This window comes from Maniola hyperantus, chromosome 4, assembly GCF_902806685.2.
Source record: "Maniola hyperantus chromosome 4, iAphHyp1.2, whole genome shotgun sequence".
NCBI lineage: Eukaryota > Metazoa > Arthropoda > Insecta > Lepidoptera > Nymphalidae > Maniola > Maniola hyperantus.
In genome coordinates this window covers 15,920,383-15,942,215 of record NC_048539.1, presented here as the reverse complement: position 1 = coordinate 15,942,215, position 21,833 = coordinate 15,920,383, and the positions used below count along the sequence as shown (strand labels likewise).

General features: G+C 36.1%; 1 protein-coding gene across 1 annotated transcript in view; it reads right to left on the bottom strand.

The window, feature by feature from the left end:
• The window catches only part of ogre (optic ganglion reduced), a 68,674-nt gene extending 55,383 nt beyond the window's left edge, over window positions 1-13,291 (bottom strand). Inside the window, exon 1 of the mRNA XM_034985311.2 lies at window positions 12,978-13,291. The gene's annotated coding sequence lies outside the window, so the exon portion shown is untranslated. The remainder of the gene's footprint in view (window positions 1-12,977) is intronic.
• Between the last annotated feature and the right edge of the window lie 8,542 nt (window positions 13,292-21,833).

Here is a 21,833-nt window from a genome sequence, read left to right as displayed (position 1 = left end):
CATCCGCGTGGACTACACAAATTTTAACCCCCTATTTTCGCCCCTTAGGGGTTGAATTTTCAAAAATCCTTTCTTAGCAGATGCTTACGTCATAATATCTATCTGCATGCCAAATTTCAGCCCAATCCGTCCAGTAGTTTGAGCTGTGCGTTGATAGATCAGTCAGTCAATCAGTCAGTCACCTTTTCCTTTTATGTATTTAAGATTCATAGCCTACCTAGCTTACCTACATTTAACGCCTACAATGCGTGTACAAGTTACAAGTTGTAACTTGACAGTGGACAAGTAATTAACCTCAAAGCACTAAAATATTGCACAAGAATATAGAGCCAAGAATGAACAATGACAGATAACTCAAGGTTTAGATGAGCATTGCAAGATGATTATGTGGAAAGAATAACGGGCGTACCGAAAATGTCAATTACTACTGGCGACGAAATGTTAACTGTTGTAACTAACCGAATGGTGGGTATGTAGGCTAAGTAAATGTCTGTGTTGAACGAACTTGTCTATTATATAATTAACTGATCGTCTATGAGCTTCTGTTGTTTAATATTTTACTAGCTAACGATTCTTTAATTTTTTTAACCCCTCCACTAACACTTTTAGCTTTATGGTATGGTATTAAAGTTCAAAATAATTGACTTTTAAGTATTATTACGAATCTTTTATGCGGGAATATAGAAAAGTGTTGTTTTTAGACTTATTTCAGGCAATATTTAAAAAATTTCACGTACTTAAAGGAATATTATAAAAATAGAATTAGCGAAATCGGTTTAGCTGTCCTCGAGATTTGCGATTAGCAACACATTCAGCGATTCATTTTTATATTATTTTATATATATTATAATATTTAATATTATCTCTGTGAAGACAACTTTCGAAAAGATTTCTTTCTTGTTTGTTCGGCTCAGAATTATAAATAGGTATAAAAATAGACTTAACTCAATGATAAAATTGATAAAGCAATAGCGTAAAATATTTGCGTAAGCCATAAGAGAAAGACTTAATTAAGCAAGTACAATAAATCTATTCTAAGTTTCCTCAATCAGAAACCTGCCTTGATAAGAACAATGGAACAACAAAGGAAAATTTTCTAAACACCGATTAACAGTATATTTCTAATAATGGCATGTTAATGGTAGGTCGTTGATATAAACAATAATATTCTGAGGGATAAAAACGTAATAATATGACTAATAAATTTCTACTATTTCCTCAGATAAAAATAACTAATGATTTCCTACGGTCAGATCGGATCAGCTGTTTTCCTTAACAACAAAAAGGTACCAAATATACTGGTTTCCTCATTTGATGACGCAGCCGAGGTCAATAGAACTAATCTATGTGCATAACTATAATACAAAAAAATACATTTATGACCCGGAAAAATGTACAATTACCTACTTATTTCGCTATTGTATCAATGAATTAATTTCCATTAACAATTCACCGCGGGCTGTGACATTGAGATGTTTTATTACGATTAGGTACGAAAATTAAATTAATATTGCGATAACAATCGGGCTGTTTAGGAAACTGACATTTTTTAAATTAAAGTGAATTTGCAAGCATGTTCTGATGTTATTACATCAAAATTACTTGTCCACTTCTCGGTATAGAATCTGAAATAAAAATCCACGCGGGCATGATTTGTACAGTAATTAGATAACGATTAATTTCATTGTAATATTTTCAATTTTACAATAAAGAATAGGTAATTAGAATAACCACCCAGTAAGCAACATCTGTTAGGTCGAGGTTTTTGTACAATCTACGAGTATCTCGACCAAGTTGCATGGAAGCAATCGGCAATTATTCAGCAGCCCTGAAGACCGTGTACCGCTAGTAAGTACGAGTAGTAGGTCAATAAGGATAGAAATTCGTTTTTTTTACAGCTACAATGTCGCGATCGCAATCACATATGATTGGTAGACGCTCGCTCACTATTGGCTACAATGCATTGTTGCAACGAAAATCGTACAAATTCAGGCAAATAAAGACTCATCTATCTGCTGTGATGCTGTGATAGCCTAGTGGATAGGACGTCCGCCTCCTAATCGGAGGTCGGGGGTTCGATCCCGGGCAAGCACCTCTAACTTTTCAGAATTGTGCGTTTTAATTAATAAAATATCACTCGTTTTTGCGGTGAAGTAAAACATCGTGAGGAAACCTGAATGAATGAGAGTTCTCCAAATAGAACATTATACAAAGGTACGTGAAGTCTGCCAATCCGCACTCGACCAGCGTGGTAAACTATGACCAAAACCCGTCTCACTCTGCGATGCGTGCTCTGTAGTGACCCGGCGATGGGTTGATCATGATGGTGATGATGATAATCTATATATCTATCAATTTGAAGCAATGAAGAAATCGATGCACTTGCATTGGCCATTGACTGTCTATTGCAGATTAGGGCGCCCCAAATTGTCTAATTGCCTCTTCCCAATCAATTATCATATATCGAAGAAACCGCTTTCATTCATTTGTCTCTTTAATTTAAAATCGATTTGAGATTAGATAAAGATCACCTTTAATTGATTAACATTTTGGAAAGTTTTGGGTACAAACAATTTTTTTTAAAGAATATTAGCTATGTTATATGACTAATATTCCCCTTTCCGCTCCAACTAAGCGTCAAGCTTGTGCTAAGAGTAGGTAGGACAATAGTGCAACGGGCGGGGTTTGAACCGTCAACCTTTCGGTTTTCAGTCCACTCCTCTACCCGTTGAGATATTGAGGCTCTATTCTAAATTGAAAAGAAATACGAGATTCTCAAAGAAGAAGTTACAATGGATAGTCCTAGTAGGCAGGGTACAAGAATATATTAAACTGACAAGAAGCTTATAAGCAAAACTGCATCCTTAGTTATGGCTACGAAGTTATCAAGCATGTTCAATCAATGTGCTAATACTGTTTTTAACCGACTTCAAAAAAAGGAGGAGGTTCTCAATTCGTCGGAATCTTTTTTTTTTTTTTTTTTTTTTTTTTTTTTTATTTTTTATGTATGTTCCCCGATAACTCGAAAACGCCTAGACCGATTTTGAAAATTATTTTTTTGTTTGAAAGGGTATACTTCAAAGTTGGTCCCATTTCAATTTGGTGAAGATCTGATGAACATCTTCGAAGATAGATACTGGAACTCCTCAACGAATAAGAGTAAATTGCTCGCGATCAGTGTAATAGCTTAGTAAACAGTAGACTTTTAACCAGTCATAGCATAATTCCATGGGGCCACTAAAAATTGTGAAATAAAAAAATTTTTACAAAAAAAATAAAAACCGACTTCGTTACACAAACACTAAAAATTGAAAAATAATTTAATTTATTACCGAATATATTATGTATAAAAGAGTTAATATAGTTCCATAATAATATTTTTTGGGGTCGGTGCCAATGAGGTGCCATTGTGGAGTCCCATAAAAATATGAAGTCTAGACGATTCGCGCAGCTAAAGCTAATTGGCACCGGCACCAAAAAGTATTATTATGGAACTATATTAACTCTTGTATACATAATATATTCGGTAATAAATTAAATTATTTTTCAATTTTTAGTGTTTGTGTAACGAAGTCGGTTTTTATTTTTTTTTGTAAAAATTTTTGCTCTTTTTATTTAACCTGTGTTTCATGTGCAAAGGCCCTCAGAGTACGGTACATCCAGACTCGTGGCTCGTGTTGGTGAGGGCGCCCCAAATTGGCCAATTGTCGTGTAACTCCCAATTGACATTCTCCAACCAGCCGCGGGTAATGATAGAGCATTTATCTGTGTTGCGTTTGACCCACGGTTTGTATATTATTTAACCTGTGTTTCATGTGCAAAGGCCCTCAGAGTAAGGTACATCCAGACTCGTGGCTCGTGTTGGTGAGGGCGCCCCAAATTGGCCAATTGTCGTGTCACTCCCAATTGACATTCTCCAACCAGCCGCGGGTAATGATAGAGCATTTATCTGTGTTGCGTTTGACCCACGGTTTGTATATTATTTAACCTGTGTTTCATGTGCAAAGGCCCTCAGAGTACGGTACATCCAGACTCGTGGCTCGTGTTGGTGAGGGCGCCCCAAATTGGCCAATTGTCGTGTCACTCCCAATTGACATTCTCCAACCAGTCGCGGGGAACGATATTTATCTGTGTTGCGTTGTTCTACTACTATTATAAATGCGAAATGTTGTAGCCATACTATATATACTATGTAACTATATGATATATTATGGTAAAGCCTAAAGAAGGTAAATTCTCATAAAAAATAATAGAGGAAAACCAATACATCAAAATCATTCGGTTGACCGCAAAATGAATAAGAGGTCCTCAAAAACATGGTAACGTGGTAACTATTTAGGATTATGGGAAGGAAAAGGCAAAGCTTTAGTAGGAATGAAATATTTCAAAAATTAATACAATATTATTATGAATCAAGAACTGACAGTCATATATTTTTATTCATTTGAAATTTATTTACTAAACACTTCAGTATTTACACATATTTTTTTTTGACAAAAACAATATTAATTGAATATCAGTTAAATATGTGTAAACAAAAACAAAATAATAAACGATAGAACTGCATAGTGTAAACACTGCGTCATATGATATGTATTTAGGTATTTAGTTATTGAATAATACACTACAATGTCTGTTTGTAAATATCATAATATGTCATTCCTAACGAAAACTTCAAACAATATAAGACAACAACTAAAGGTACCTACGATTGTTTGTATTAAAATCATCTATCTCAAAGTAGACCCCAAACAATTTTGTGGTAAACTCGAAGCTGACTGGAAAACTTCGCTAGGGTAAATCACAAGACAAGAAGACAAATATTATGACAATTTCAGTTATTGCTTCTTTAATTCAACGTTTTCCTGTAATATTTTAGAATTAAAGATTCATTTGTCAGAATTTAAAGTTGGGTCATTATAATTAAAGCTTTTACCTCATCAGCTCTATGTGCGTTATGAATATTAATGAGGACACCACGCGAATCTCGGAATATTATTTCCAATTGCTACTTGCGTGTGCTTGCGTTGACGCTATATTTATGGGTACCTATCATGCAAATATACGAGGGTCATTCAATAAGTAAAGAGACAAATGGCTATAGCTCAAAAACTGTTTAAATTACATTGTGAACAGTTCCAGCACTTCCTCAGCTATCATTTCAACAGTAATTCTTCTGTTATCACGATTAAGTCCGTCAATCCTTGATTCCAACGAGGGACTAGAAATCTCCACTAGACGTCCACATTGGGGTTCATCACCTAACTTGTTCGGTCACTTTTAAACCGATCAACCCAATTGTAAAAATTCGCACGGTTCATACAACTTTTACCGTAGGTACTGTATCAACATTCTAGAAAATATTTCACTTGGATTTACACCTTGTGCGACTAAAAATCTAATGACTGAGCGCTGCTCTTCTAAGGTGCAATCTTCTAGTGGACTTGCCATGGTGAATTAAAAATTTTGAGTTTGCATGGGCGTGGAAAGAAGGAACTGGCACAACGGACGCTCGAAGTGCACCAGACACACAGGTGGTGAGGGTGAAATTGCTTACGGTGGATTCACTAAAATTCACCATGAATGAAGCATATATAACAAGCATTCTATAATACATATCTATAATATTACATTTCATTTATTAAAAAAGAGTATTTACCGATTTTCGTCATCTAAAATGCACTATAATTTTCAAAAAAACTACTTACAAGCTGTGGTAGTAGCGCCCCAGATCTAGCTCTACTGCATAATGAATAATCGCAATCCTTTTGATTGGCTCCCAACCCCTTTCGGCAAATTACACAGATTTGGCAAGAGTTACCTGAATTCTGGCAATAACACAAATTTCACCACTTTGCGCTCACGCTGTTCGCAATGTAATTCATAATGTACCTACTTAAACTTAATTAGAGCCAACGGTTGAAGGAGATGACTGAAAACCGAAAGGTCAACGGTTCCACCCGTTGCACTATTGTCGTATCTACTCCTAGCACAAGCTTTACGCCTAATTGGAGGGGAAGGGGGAATCTTAGTCAGCATGATAAACTTGGCTGATACAAAAAATAATACAAATTTCAATTGGGAAGATTTACACTTAATTTGATTTCATTTGAATGTAGATATGTAATGTTTCTTGATTCATACAAAGAAAATGGAAATTCATACAACTGGAAAAATATTGCATCTTCAAGCCATCCATGGAAAAGGGAAAAGTTGAACAAGTAAATACGACGTCTTTGCAGGGTCTTCAAACACAAAGTGTCTGTTTGTAGTGACTCTCTGTAGGTCGATTGCGGAAAACCTGCATCAATCCTATTCTCTATAGTCTAAGCATCAATCATTATTACAATCGCAATTGTTGTGATTGGTTGAATTTATGGACAAGATTACCTATCTTGTTGCAACAATGAATTGTAGCCAATAGTGAGCGAGCGTCAACTAATCAGCGGTGATAGTCGATCGTGACACTATAGCTGTCATTTCACCTTAATCAAACCCTTGCTGCGTGATTGCGGGAGAATGACAGCTACAATGTCACGATCGCAATCATCTCTGATTGGTTAACGCTCGCTCACTATTGGCTACAATGCATTGTTGCCAATGCAATCGCACAAATTCAGCCAATCAGAACAATTGAGATAGAATGTAATAATGATTGATGCAGGTTTTAGACAATCGCCTTCATAGTAAAAATAAAATAAAAATAAAATAATCATTTATTTGCAAGAATGTTTGTACAAGAAAGATGAAAATTACACTATAATCAGAGGCCATAACATTCTACAAAATTAATAGTGTGCAAATATTTTTGAGTACCAATTTGTAAAATAATTACTTAATAGTCAATGAAACAAAAAATTAAATTAATAGTCAAAAAACAATTATAAGCAAAATACATAATAATGACTAGGTACAATTTTATAATGTCACAAAGTCAGAAATTATACCATGGTATTAATATTATCCTCGTATGTGTAGTATGTGTAGTATTAATGAAAACGTCATCAGAAACTCCGTAAAGGGAGTTGCTTGGTGATTGCATGTATGTGTGGAGACGGCTACCATCGCAGATCTCCTATACACAGGTCTACATAAGATAGTATCCTATTGTACTGAAAAGTGGAACCACAACCCTCAAAGTTGAAGGAGCGACGCAGGAAGAAGTACTTACTGAAAAAAGATGTACAATCCAATATTGCAGCATAATACGTAATCTAAGCTCAGCGAAGTTTAGCCGATCAGTTATGCTGGAAACCTGATACAAGTGCACTTGAATGTTGCTCGCCTTGACCGAGAGACCCGCTTGGTCCTGACGCTTATGTTAATTACCTTTTGCCGTGTCAGTAAAGGGCTCTGAGATTATATTGCCATCTGTCTTTATGACCTTATAGGACCTTATCTGTACATATCGTGTGGCTACCAGACACTTGTTTTACGCGCGCTACACACGTTCACCCCAACACTGTTAGTCTAATGTGTGGATCGGCGGGGTGATTACGTAAAACGTTGCAGTAGCGACAGCAACGCGACAGCAGTAGCAATCCGACAGTTCATTTGCTGTATCTCTTCTTCTTCTTCTTATTTTGCTTTGTGGCTATTGAGGTCTCTCTCTCTAGCCGGACGTTTGACAGCAATGTTCGCGAGATTTACGCCTGTCGCAAGCCTGTCGCGAGATATGTAACCACCCCGCGGGAAATTAGCATTGGCCCCAACGTTGGCAAGGCTAATTTCCCGATCCACACGTTGGGCGAATAGTGTCGGTGCCAGCGTTGGGGCCAACGTGTGGGGCCGGCGTTATAGTAACAAGGAGACGATGACGATTTGAGGTGCACACTACACATAGATTATATCACCATAATGTTCTCAAAGGTGTGTGAAGTCTGCCGATCCGCATTCGGGCAGCGTGGTAGAATATGGCCAAATCCTTCTCACTCTGAGAGGAGACCAGTGCTCAGTAGTGAGCCAGCGATGGGTTGATCAGATGAGTGGGTAGTTAGTTAACTGAGAGTTGGCAATGATTTGTGATCCTAATCCTAATCTATACTAATTCGAAACGCAAAAACTACTGGACGGATTTGGCTGAAATTTGAAATGGAGATAGATTATACCCTGGATTAACACATAGGCTACTTTTTATAACGGAAAATCAAAGAGTTCCCGCGGGATTTTGAAAAACGTAAATCCACGCGAATGAAGTCACGGGCATCAGCTAGTATCAAATAGGTAATCCAGAAAAAAATCACGAGAGTTCCAAATATAATATAATTACATATTACAGATATTGGATAAATCAAAGCCGGCAGTCTAACTCCTAAAGCATCACCCAAAGTCCGAACCACGGACCATTACAGCATTCCAATCTAAACGCATTGTCGCCCATTAACTCCTGATCCCTCATATCTATTGAGGGTGGTACATAAATGGTGCTGTGTATGGTGGTCATTAATCTAGTTGTTACTTGTAATAAATCAAGTGCGACCGCCCCTGCCCGTGTGCCATTAAAGGTGATTAAAGCGAGAGCAGGATGGACCAAATTATATATACGGTCTGAATTAGGGCTTGAGCTCCGGAACTCCGGTTTTGATGTACCTAACTCCGGAGTTTCGGAAGATTATATTATAGGCATAAGGAGACACAGTAGTCGGACGCATTTGATCTCGTGGTGTCCCGACATTACTATGGATATCCCGGGTCATTAGTTACTCGGTCACCACACGCTTGGTTTTAGTGGGTACTCCTGGCTGGCTGGTTGGCTTCCGGGGGGGATTGCGTAAACACCTTTGCCGGCGATTTAAAAAAAGGTAATAACATACCATCATTACTCCGTGATATAGGTTCGTTTATAAAACCGGAGTCGTCGTGAACACAACCGGAGTTTCAATTTTATTTTTAGGAAAAAAACAAGCTTTTTAAAAAAAGTAAAAGGAAAATCTCACTAATTAATTTTACCTGTGCCCTGTTTATCAAACGTTACAAGTCTTGTATTACAAGCGTTTCTCTTGTAAATTTGAGCATTTTTACAAGAATGCGTTTATCAAAACTACACTTGTAAACTACAAGCTACGAGTAATATCACTTGTAATACAAGTGTTTTTCACACTTGTATTTGTGGTTTTGTTCATCAAAAATGCCTTTGTAGCTTGTAGCTTGTAACTTGTAACGAAAAAGTTGGAGAGCCTCTGTTGACTCTTAATTTATTTTACAAGTTGTATACAAGTATGATATTGTATAAAAGAATAATTAAATTATCTAGTACCTAGTAGTAAATAGGTAAAATAACTATAAAATAATTCAAAGGTGTAATTTTATTAAACTTATCCATGTTGCTCTTCTTAAATTTGACCAAAACGTGTCTCATGTACATACGAGTATGCTGGCATAATCTTTTTCGGCAGATACAAGTCCAAGCGACTGACATAGCAATAGTATTTCTTTCCACTCTGCTATTTTTTGGTCTTTAGATAATTTATCAGTAAATGCGCCAAATAAAATATCTTTTTTGTCACGAATTACTTAATTGAAGAATAATTGTAACTTTCGCATCAGATTTTGCCATTTTTTGCGATGTAATTCGACTAGCGAAAATTTTTAAAGTCTATCTATTTTTCCAAATTTTAAGTCTAACCTTAATTCATGAAAAATAATGTATAGTATAGGTACTTCCTGTTGGTGTAGGTACCGAAATAGAATAAATAAAAGTAGGTAGGTAAATAAAATAAGAAGCAATAGGTTTTGCAAATAAGTTATTTAACACAAAATTAAATAATTTGAAAAAAGTTTTATTTTTAACAATAACTTGACTAGTTATGGTACCGTAATTTCTATTTTATCGACATTTTATTACGGTTGAAAAATTATTTTGCAATTTAGCAAAAATAAAGTGTATAAATTAAAAATACAAGTTCTACAAGTCTTGTAAAATCCTACAAGTCTTGTGAAATTATTTGATAAACATAATTTACAAGAGTTTGTAAAAAAGTTCTTGTAACTTGTAACTTGTGAGCTTGTAGACTTGTAATGTTTGATAAACAGGGCACAGGTCGTAAAATAAAGTTTCCTTTTCATTTTTCTAACTGGTTAGTTTTATTTCATGCTTAACCGATTTGAACATTCATTAAAGAGCAAGAAATATTTAAATTAAACGCATCATTTAATCACATGGTTCAATTTTTTCAATAAAGTTACGAAACTCCGGAACTCCGGACTTGGAACGCTGTCCATCGAAATTCGACTCCGGAGATGAAAAATAGTCCGATTTTCAAGCCCTGGCTGAACGGAGTGCGGACCACAAAAATGCGGTCCATGACCTAATGGGTGAGCGCACGTGCGCCGCGGCCAATTGATATTTTCATCACTATTCCAAGGATAATTTGCATTGTTTTTCCTATTGTTCTATACCTATTTTATTTGAGTTAAAACAAAACAATCGGAAACATTTTTAGGCATTATTTCAAAAAGCGTATTTTCAGAAACGTATCATGTACAACTCTTATAAGTTGACAATACAAGACATCGCGCCATCGAGCTAGTCTAAGTACGGTTCATCCTCATCATCATCATCATCAATCGCTGGCTCACTACTGAGCACCAATCTCTTTTCAGAATGAGAAAGGTTCAGACCATAGTCCACCACGCTGGCCAAGTGCAGGCTTCATGCACCTTTGAGAACATTATGGAAGAACTCTCAGGCAGGCTGGTTTCTTCACAATCGTTAACGCAAGCGATATTTAACGAATTTCATTTCAGAATGAGAAAAGTTCAGACCATAGTCCACCACGCTATCCAATTGCAAGCTTCATACACCTTTGAGAACATTATGGAAGAACTCTCAGACATGCTGGTTTCCTAACAATGTTTTCCTTCATCATAAAAGAAAGTGATATTTAATTGCTTAAAACGCACATAACTCCGAAAGTTAGAGGTGCATGCTCAAAATCAAACCACCGACCCCTGGAATAGGATGCCGACGACTCAACCACTAGGCTATCAACGCATAAAGTAGGGTTACTTAATAAAAAAATATGCAGACTTTCTAAGCTCAGTTACCTAGTTAGACAGCTTAGCAGTTTTACAGTGAAAGTCTATGACACAGTAGCACATACCTATACACTCCACATGAAAGCTTTAAGTTAAAGAAGTAAAATGAGCTGTAACTTGTTACCTATGTAACTTCTATGTACTTAGAACCTTGTTATTAACTATACTTTTCTTTGTCTTCATTTCTAACTACTTTCTGTAACTACCTGTAAGTTATAAATAAAATACTTACATCAAATAAAAATGTAAGAAGGTATAATTTTGTTGGAGTAATTTATAGATTCATGATTTTGTTATAATAAAGTAATCAATGAATACTAACTGAAACATAATATTTTAAAACTCAATCTGGGAGAATCAGAAGCGAATGTACGATCGGACAAAACTCTGACAGTCTGTAAATGTACAAAAAATCATACAAAATGTATGAGCTGTAAGCATGCCTTTTAGTGTACCCATGTCAGAACTTATCTGCTAGACAATTTCTGATAAAGTGCAACTGGCTTGAGTATTTCAAAAGTCAAGTGACAGTTTTTGACATATTTTCACCTATAAATTGATAAAATAACTATAATTAGCCACTTAACACAGCTATTCTTATGATTAAAACGATTTATTCAGCTGTGAATCAAGAGCTTTTCATTGTGATCAACCCATCACCGGTCCAATACTGAGCACAGGTTTCCATATGCTGTGTCCGTGACGCTGGCCAAGTGTAAATTGGCAGACTGCACAAACCTTTGAGAACATTATAGACAACTCTCAGGAATGCAGATTTCCTCAAGATATTACTCGTACACCATTAAAGAAAGTGATGTTTAATTGCTCAAAAAGCACATAACTCGGGTACGTTAGAGGTGCATGCCCAGGATTGAACCTCTGACCACATAATATGGGGCTGGTCGAAGGAAACCTGGTTGACCAACTAACACTTGGAAGTCCAACTTTAAGGGATCTATAGAGCGCACTTTGACTTTGCTCAGACTTAAGTTTGTGTTAAAACGAGAGAGATTTATGTGAGAGATATACATCTGTCTCGTTTTAACTCTGTCTTAAGTCTAAGCAAAGTCAGAGTGTGCTCTATATATTTCGCCCTAAGAGTGGATGTTTTGTGGAACCGTGTGAAGACAGCACCCAAAGATAGGGGGCCATTGATATCTACTGCTGCAGCCCTATGCTCTATGGGGGAACAAAAACATTATCACCACGGATCAGGCCACGTGGCAACAATGCAGTCAATGGGTTTTCAACCTATGAACTTTTGAATATAAATCAACTTCCTGACTATTAAGCTATTAAAGCTTCTATCAAATTAAATTAAAACTTATCGGCAACTGACTGTTCTTTAATTTATCAAAGAGTGTAGTAAAATTTAGTTGGTCTGGTCTGCTAAAATCAGTGCAGTGATTTGCATGCAAACAATACTTATTAGGGTCTTTTCAGGGGTGTAAAACAAGTTCTTAAAGTCACTACTAAAAGTATTTAATACAGTTATTATATGTATTGTAAGTAAGTTATTTTTACTATGCATTAATTTGGTTAAAGTGAAGGAAGTAAAGTGAAGTGAACTAATGAGTTTCCAAGAGAAAATTTAACTGCAGCATTTAATACCATTAGTATGTTAAGAATTCAGTGTAATTTACTAAGTACAAAAAAAATGCTTGAAATAATAAGTAAATATGATAGCAAAAGTTCTCAAGTTTTTTTGTTATTTTAATTTTTATTCCTCAAAATTCAAGTAGGTGCATGTTTTATAAACAAAACACTCGCGTCGTTTGTTAAATATTATTAAAAATTATTATGCATCATTGCAATTTTAACAACAAAAGTAAAGTTTTCCTTGACGTTTTTCGCAATGCGAATTTGTATTTAATAATTTGCGTACAAAGTTATCGCGTTTTATAAACAATTTATGTGAAATAATTAACGTTCTAACTTACCAGTTAACTGAGTGTCGTCCAATTTGTCTATTTTCTCGTCCAGAAACTTAAATCTTCATTTGTTTTTGCCACAGCTCAAGGGAAGTCAAATTTCGAAACATTAAATCATATTATAACGCCTTAGTTATAAGCACAATTATTTATTGTCTGAAGTTATTTTACTGTTACTATCATTTATCTTATTGTTATTCATTATTATTACACAAAAACGTAACCTTTCGAAAGGAAAATAAAATAAGCCAGACACACGGCCGACCCGCACACTTAAAAATTTATTTTGTTTTTCCACAGATTACAATGCCAGCCTCTGCCGGCTGCCCTCTGTCTATACATCTATGATTTACCTTACATGCGTGAAAGCGATAGCGCTAGATTCCTCATTACAACTTACAATGTTGGAAAGAGATAACTGCATTTATCAAAGCTCTGGCTACTAAAAACTGGCGCGCTATCGCCATCTTGTATGTAATGTTGCCATTTAAATAATTTTAAACAAAACGTTCCTATGCACGCGTGAATTTATATTAATCTCACCCAAAGAAAACATTTACCGGTTAATAATTATTAATTTAATAGATACGAACTTAATAAAATTAGCACCGTTTATAACTTATTACTTTATTACTTTATCTACGGTTCTGTAGGTACCTACTTACCATCGTACAAGAAATAACACATTTTACTTTTATAATTTTCATGGCGGCTATTTATATTATTAAATTGTATTTAATAACAGCAGTAAAAATACATATTCTGTGAAAATCAACTGTCTATCTATGTTTTACGGTTCACGATATACAGTCCGCTGCCAGACAGACGGACGGATGAACGGACGCACAGCGGAGGCTTAGTAATAGGGTCCCGTTGGCATCCTTCGGGTACGGAACCTTAAAACGACTTATCCCACCCACAGAGGCTTGACGAAGGTTCCATAAACGTAGACATGCACTAAAAACTGCACTGACTGACTGACTGACTTATACATACCTATATGTATATCAACGCACATGCATAAGCCTCAATAGCTCAACCGGTAAAGGAGTGGACTTAACCGACTTCAAAAAAAGGAGGAGGTTCTCAATTCGTCGGAATCTTTTTTTTTTTTTTTTTTTTTTTTTTTTTTATTTTTTATGTATGTTCCCCGATAACTCGAAAACGCCTAGACCGATTTTGAAAATTATTTTTTTGTTTGAAAGGGTATACTTCAAAGTTGGTCCCATTTCAATTTGGTGAAGATCTGATGAACATCTTCGAAGATAGATACTGGAACTCCTCAACGAATAAGAGTAAATTGCTCGCGATCAGTGTAATAGCTTAGTAAACAGTAGACTTTTAACCAGTCATAGCATAATTCCATGGGGCCACTAAAAATTGTGAAATAAAAAATTTTTACAAAAAAAATAAAAACCGACTTCGTTACACAAACACTAAAAATTGAAAAATAATTTAATTTATTACCGAATATATTATGTATAAAAGAGTTAATATAGTTCCATAATAATATTTTTTGGGGTCGGTGCCAATGAGGTGCCATTGTGGAGTCCCATAAAAATATGAAGTCTAGACGATTCGCGCAGCTAAAGCTAATTGGCACCGGCACCAAAAAGTATTATTATGGAACTATATTAACTCTTGTATACATAATATATTCGGTAATAAATTAAATTATTTTTCAATTTTTAGTGTTTGTGTAACGAAGTCGGTTTTTATTTTTTTTGTAAAAATTTTTGCTCTTTTTATTTAACCTGTGTTTCATGTGCAAAGGCCCTCAGAGTACGGTACATCCAGACTCGTGGCTCGTGTTGGTGAGGGCGCCCCAAATTGGCCAATTGTCGTGTAACTCCCAATTGACATTCTCCAACCAGCCGCGGGTAATGATAGAGCATTTATCTGTGTTGCGTTTGACCCACGGTTTGTATATTATTTAACCTGTGTTTCATGTGCAAAGGCCCTCAGAGTAAGGTACATCCAGACTCGTGGCTCGTGTTGGTGAGGGCGCCCCAAATTGGCCAATTGTCGTGTCACTCCCAATTGACATTCTCCAACCAGCCGCGGGTAATGATAGAGCATTTATCTGTGTTGCGTTTGACCCACGGTTTGTATATTATTTAACCTGTGTTTCATGTGCAAAGGCCCTCAGAGTACGGTACATCCAGACTCGTGGCTCGTGTTGGTGAGGGCGCCCCAAATTGGCCAATTGTCGTGTCACTCCCAATTGACATTCTCCAACCAGTCGCGGGGAACGATATTTATCTGTGTTGCGTTGTTCTACTACTATTATAAATGCGAAATGTTGTAGCCATACTATATATACTATGTAACTATATGATATATTATGGTAAAGCCTAAAGAAGGTAAATTCTCATAAAAAATAATAGAGGAAAACCAATACATCAAAATCATTCGGTTGACCGCAAAATGAATAAGAGGTCCTCAAAAACATGGTAACGTGGTAACTATTTAGGATTATGGGAAGGAAAAGGCAAAGCTTTAGTAGGAATGAAATATTTTCAAAAATTAATACAATATTATTATGAATCAAGAACTGACAGTCATATATTTTTATTCATTTGAAATTTATTTACTAAACACTTCAGTATTTACACATATTTTTTTTTGACAAAAACAATATTAATTGAATATCAGTTAAATATGTGTAAACAAAAACAAAATAATAAACGATAGAACTGCATAGTGTAAACACTGCGTCATATGATATGTATTTAGGTATTTAGTTATTGAATAATACACTACAATGTCTGTTTGTAAATATCATAATATGTCATTCCTAACGAAAACTTCAAACAATATAAGACAACAACTAAAGGTACCTACGATTGTTTGTATTAAAATCATCTATCTCAAAGTAGACCCCAAACAATTTTGTGGTAAACTCGAAGCTGACTGGAAAACTTCGCTAGGGTAAATCACAAGACAAGAAGACAAATATTATGACAATTTCAGTTATTGCTTCTTTAATTCAACGTTTTCCTGTAATATTTTAGAATTAAAGATTCATTTGTCAGAATTTAAAGTTGGGTCATTATAATTAAAGCTTTTACCTCATCAGCTCTATGTGCGTTATGAATATTAATGAGGACACCACGCGAATCTCGGAATATTATTTCCAATTGCTACTTGCGTGTGCTTGCGTTGACGCTATATTTATGGGTACCTATCATGCAAATATACGAGGGTCATTCAATAAGTAAAGAGACAAATGGCTATAGCTCAAAAACTGTTTAAATTACATTGTGAACAGTTCCAGCACTTCCTCAGCTATCATTTCAACAGTAATTCTTCTGTTATCACGATTAAGTCCGTCAATCCTTGATTCCAACGAGGGACTAGAAATCTCCACTAGACGTCCACATTGGGGTTCATCACCTAACTTGTTCGGTCACTTTTAAACCGATCAACCCAATTGTAAAAATTCGCACGGTTCATACAACTTTTACCGTAGGTACTGTATCAACATTCTAGAAAATATTTCACTTGGATTTACACCTTGTGCGACTAAAAATCTAATGACTGAGCGCTGCTCTTCTAAGGTGCAATCTTCTAGTGGACTTGCCATGGTGAATTAAAAATTTTGAGTTTGCATGGGCGTGGAAAGAAGGAACTGGCACAACGGACGCTCGAAGTGCACCAGACACACAGGTGGTGAGGGTGAAATTGCTTACGGTGGATTCACTAAAATTCACCATGAATGAAGCATATATAACAAGCATTCTATAATACATATCTATAATATTACATTTCATTTATTAAAAAAGAGTATTTACCGATTTTCGTCATCTAAAATGCACTATAATTTTCAAAAAAACTACTTACAAGCTGTGGTAGTAGCGCCCCAGATCTAGCTCTACTGCATAATGAATAATCGCAATCCTTTTGATTGGCTCCCAACCCCTTTCGGCAAATTACACAGATTTGGCAAGAGTTACCTGAATTCTGGCAATAACACAAATTTCACCACTTTGCGCTCACGCTGTTCGCAATGTAATTCATAATGTACCTACTTAAACTTAATTAGAGCCAACGGTTGAAGGAGATGACTGAAAACCGAAAGGTCAACGGTTCCACCCGTTGCACTATTGTCGTATCTACTCCTAGCACAAGCTTTACGCCTAATTGGAGGGGAAGGGGGAATCTTAGTCAGCATGATAAACTTGGCTGATACAAAAAATAATACAAATTTCAATTGGGAAGATTTACACTTAATTTGATTTCATTTGAATGTAGATATGTAATGTTTCTTGATTCATACAAAGAAAATGGAAATTCATACAACTGGAAAAATATTGCATCTTCAAGCCATCCATGGAAAAGGGAAAAGTTGAACAAGTAAATACGACGTCTTTGCAGGGTCTTCAAACACAAAGTGTCTGTTTGTAGTGACTCTCTGTAGGTCGATTGCGGAAAACCTGCATCAATCCTATTCTCTATAGTCTAAGCATCAATCATTATTACAATCGCAATTGTTGTGATTGGTTGAATTTATGGACAAGATTACCTATCTTGTTGCAACAATGAATTGTAGCCAATAGTGAGCGAGCGTCAACTAATCAGCGGTGATAGTCGATCGTGACACTATAGCTGTCATTTCACCTTAATCAAACCCTTGCTGCGTGATTGCGGGAGAATGACAGCTACAATGTCACGATCGCAATCATCTCTGATTGGTTAACGCTCGCTCACTATTGGCTACAATGCATTGTTGCCAATGCAATCGCACAAATTCAGCCAATCAGAACAATTGAGATAGAATGTAATAATGATTGATGCAGGTTTTAGACAATCGCCTTCATAGTAAAAATAAAATAAAAATAAAATAATCATTTATTTGCAAGAATGTTTGTACAAGAAAGATGAAAATTACACTATAATCAGAGGCCATAACATTCTACAAAATTAATAGTGTGCAAATATTTTTGAGTACCAATTTGTAAAATAATTACTTAATAGTCAATGAAACAAAAAATTAAATTAATAGTCAAAAAACAATTATAAGCAAAATACATAATAATGACTAGGTACAATTTTATAATGTCACAAAGTCAGAAATTATACCATGGTATTAATATTATCCTCGTATGTGTAGTATGTGTAGTATTAATGAAAACGTCATCAGAAACTCCGTAAAGGGAGTTGCTTGGTGATTGCATGTATGTGTGGAGACGGCTACCATCGCAGATCTCCTATACACAGGTCTACATAAGATAGTATCCTATTGTACTGAAAAGTGGAACCACAACCCTCAAAGTTGAAGGAGCGACGCAGGAAGAAGTACTTACTGAAAAAAGATGTACAATCCAATATTGCAGCATAATACGTAATCTAAGCTCAGCGAAGTTTAGCCGATCAGTTATGCTGGAAACCTGATACAAGTGCACTTGAATGTTGCTCGCCTTGACCGAGAGACCCGCTTTGGTCCTGACGCTTATGTTAATTACCTTTTGCCGTGTCAGTAAAGGGCTCTGAGATTATATTGCCATCTGTCTTTATGACCTTATAGGACCTTATCTGTACATATCGTGTGGCTACCAGACACTTGTTTTACGCGCGCTACACACGTTCACCCCAACACTGTTAGTCTAATGTGTGGATCGGCGGGGTGATTACGTAAAACGTTGCAGTAGCGACAGCAACGCGACAGCAGTAGCAATCCGACAGTTCATTTGCTGTATCTCTTCTTCTTCTTCTTATTTTGCTTTGTGGCTATTGAGGTCTCTCTCTCTAGCCGGACGTTTGACAGCAATGTTCGCGAGATTTACGCCTGTCGCAAGCCTGTCGCGAGATATGTAACCACCCCGCGGGAAATTAGCATTGGCCCCAACGTTGGCAAGGCTAATTTCCCGATCCACACGTTGGGCGAATAGTGTCGGTGCCAGCGTTGGGGCCAACGTGTGGGGCCGGCGTTATAGTAACAAGGAGACGATGACGATTTGAGGTGCACACTACACATAGATTATATCACCATAATGTTCTCAAAGGTGTGTGAAGTCTGCCGATCCGCATTCGGGCAGCGTGGTAGAATATGGCCAAATCCTTCTCACTCTGAGAGGAGACCAGTGCTCAGTAGTGAGCCAGCGATGGGTTGATCAGATGAGTGGGTAGTTAGTTAACTGAGAGTTGGCAATGATTTGTGATCCTAATCCTAATCTATACTAATTCGAAACGCAAAAACTACTGGACGGATTTGGCTGAAATTTGAAATGGAGATAGATTATACCCTGGATTAACACATAGGCTACTTTTTATAACGGAAAATCAAAGAGTTCCCGCGGGATTTTGAAAAACGTAAATCCACGCGAATGAAGTCACGGGCATCAGCTAGTATCAAATAGGTAATCCAGAAAAAAATCACGAGAGTTCCAAATATAATATAATTACATATTACAGATATTGGATAAATCAAAGCCGGCAGTCTAACTCCTAAAGCATCACCCAAAGTCCGAACCACGGACCATTACAGCATTCCAATCTAAACGCATTGTCGCCCATTAACTCCTGATCCCTCATATCTATTGAGGGTGGTACATAAATGGTGCTGTGTATGGTGGTCATTAATCTAGTTGTTACTTGTAATAAATCAAGTGCGACCGCCCCTGCCCGTGTGCCATTAAAGGTGATTAAAGCGAGAGCAGGATGGACCAAATTATATATACGGTCTGAATTAGGGCTTGAGCTCCGGAACTCCGGTTTTGATGTACCTAACTCCGGAGTTTCGGAAGATTATATTATAGGCATAAGGAGACACAGTAGTCGGACGCATTTGATCTCGTGGTGTCCCGACATTACTATGGATATCCCGGGTCATTAGTTACTCGGTCACCACACGCTTGGTTTTAGTGGGTACTCCTGGCTGGCTGGTTGGCTTCCGGGGGGGATTGCGTAAACACCTTTGCCGGCGATTTAAAAAAGGTAATAACATACCATCATTACTCCGTGATATAGGTTCGTTATAAAACCGGAGTCGTCGTGAACACAACCGGAGTTTCAATTTTATTTTTAGGAAAAAAACAAGCTTTTTAAAAAAAGTAAAAGGAAAATCTCACTAATTAATTTTACCTGTGCCCTGTTTATCAAACGTTACAAGTCTTGTATTACAAGCGTTTCTCTTGTAAATTTGAGCATTTTTACAAGAATGCGTTTATCAAAACTACACTTGTAAACTACAAGCTACGAGTAATATCACTTGTAATACAAGTGTTTTTCACACTTGTATTTGTGGTTTTGTTCATCAAAAATGCCTTTGTAGCTTGTAGCTTGTAACTTGTAACGAAAAAGTTGGAGAGCCTCTGTTGACTCTTAATTTATTTTACAAGTTGTATACAAGTATGATATTGTATAAAAGAATAATTAAATTATCTAGTACCTAGTAGTAAATAGGTAAAATAACTATAAAATAATTCAAAGGTGTAATTTTATTAAACTTATCCATGTTGCTCTTCTTAAATTTGACCAAAACGTGTCTCATGTACATACGAGTATGCTGGCATAATCTTTTTCGGCAGATACAAGTCCAAGCGACTGACATAGCAATAGTATTTCTTTCCACTCTGCTATTTTTTGGTCTTTAGATAATTTATCAGTAAATGCGCCAAATAAAATATCTTTTTTGTCACGAATTACTTAATTGAAGAATAATTGTAACTTTCGCATCAGATTTTGCCATTTTTTGCGATGTAATTCGACTAGCGAAAATTTTTAAAGTCTATCTATTTTTCCAAATTTTAAGTCTAACCTTAATTCATGAAAAATAATGTATAGTATAGGTACTTCCTGTTGGTGTAGGTACCGAAATAGAATAAATAAAAGTAGGTAGGTAAATAAAATAAGAAGCAATAGGTTTTGCAAATAGGTTATTTAACACAAAATTAAATAATTTGAAAAAAGTTTTATTTTTAACAATAACTTGACTAGTTATGGTACCGTAATTTCTATTTTATCGACATTTTATTACGGTTGAAAAATTATTTTGCAATTTAGCAAAAATAAAGTGTATAAATTAAAAATACAAGTTCTACAAGTCTTGTAAAATCCTACAAGTCTTGTGAAATTATTTGATAAACATAATTTACAAGAGTTTGTAAAAAAGTTCTTGTAACTTGTAACTTGTGAGCTTGTAGACTTGTAATGTTTGATAAACAGGGCACAGGTCGTAAAATAAAGTTTCCTTTTCATTTTTCTAACTGGTTAGTTTTATTTCATGCTTAACCGATTTGAACATTCATTAAAGAGCAAGAAATATTTAAATTAAACGCATCATTTAATCACATGGTTCAATTTTTTCAATAAAGTTACGAAACTCCGGAACTCCGGACTTGGAACGCTGACCATCGAAATTCGACTCCGGAGATGAAAAATAGTCCGATTTTCAAGCCCTGGCTGAACGGAGTGCGGACCACAAAAATGCGGTCCATGACCTAATGGGTGAGCGCACGTGCGCCGCGGCCAATTGATATTTTCATCACTATTCCAAGGATAATTTGCATTGTTTTTCCTATTGTTCTATACCTATTTTATTTGAGTTAAAACAAAACAATCGGAAACATTTTTAGGCATTATTTCAAAAAGCGTATTTTCAGAAACGTATCATGTACAACTCTTATAAGTTGACAATACAAGACATCGCGCCATCGAGCTAGTCTAAGTACGGTTCATCCTCATCATCATCATCATCAATCGCTGGCTCACTACTGAGCACCAATCTCTTTTCAGAATGAGAAAGGTTCAGACCATAGTCCACCACGCTGGCCAAGTGCAGGCTTCATGCACCTTTGAGAACATTATGGAAGAACTCTCAGGCAGGCTGGTTTCTTCACAATCGTTAACGCAAGCGATATTTAA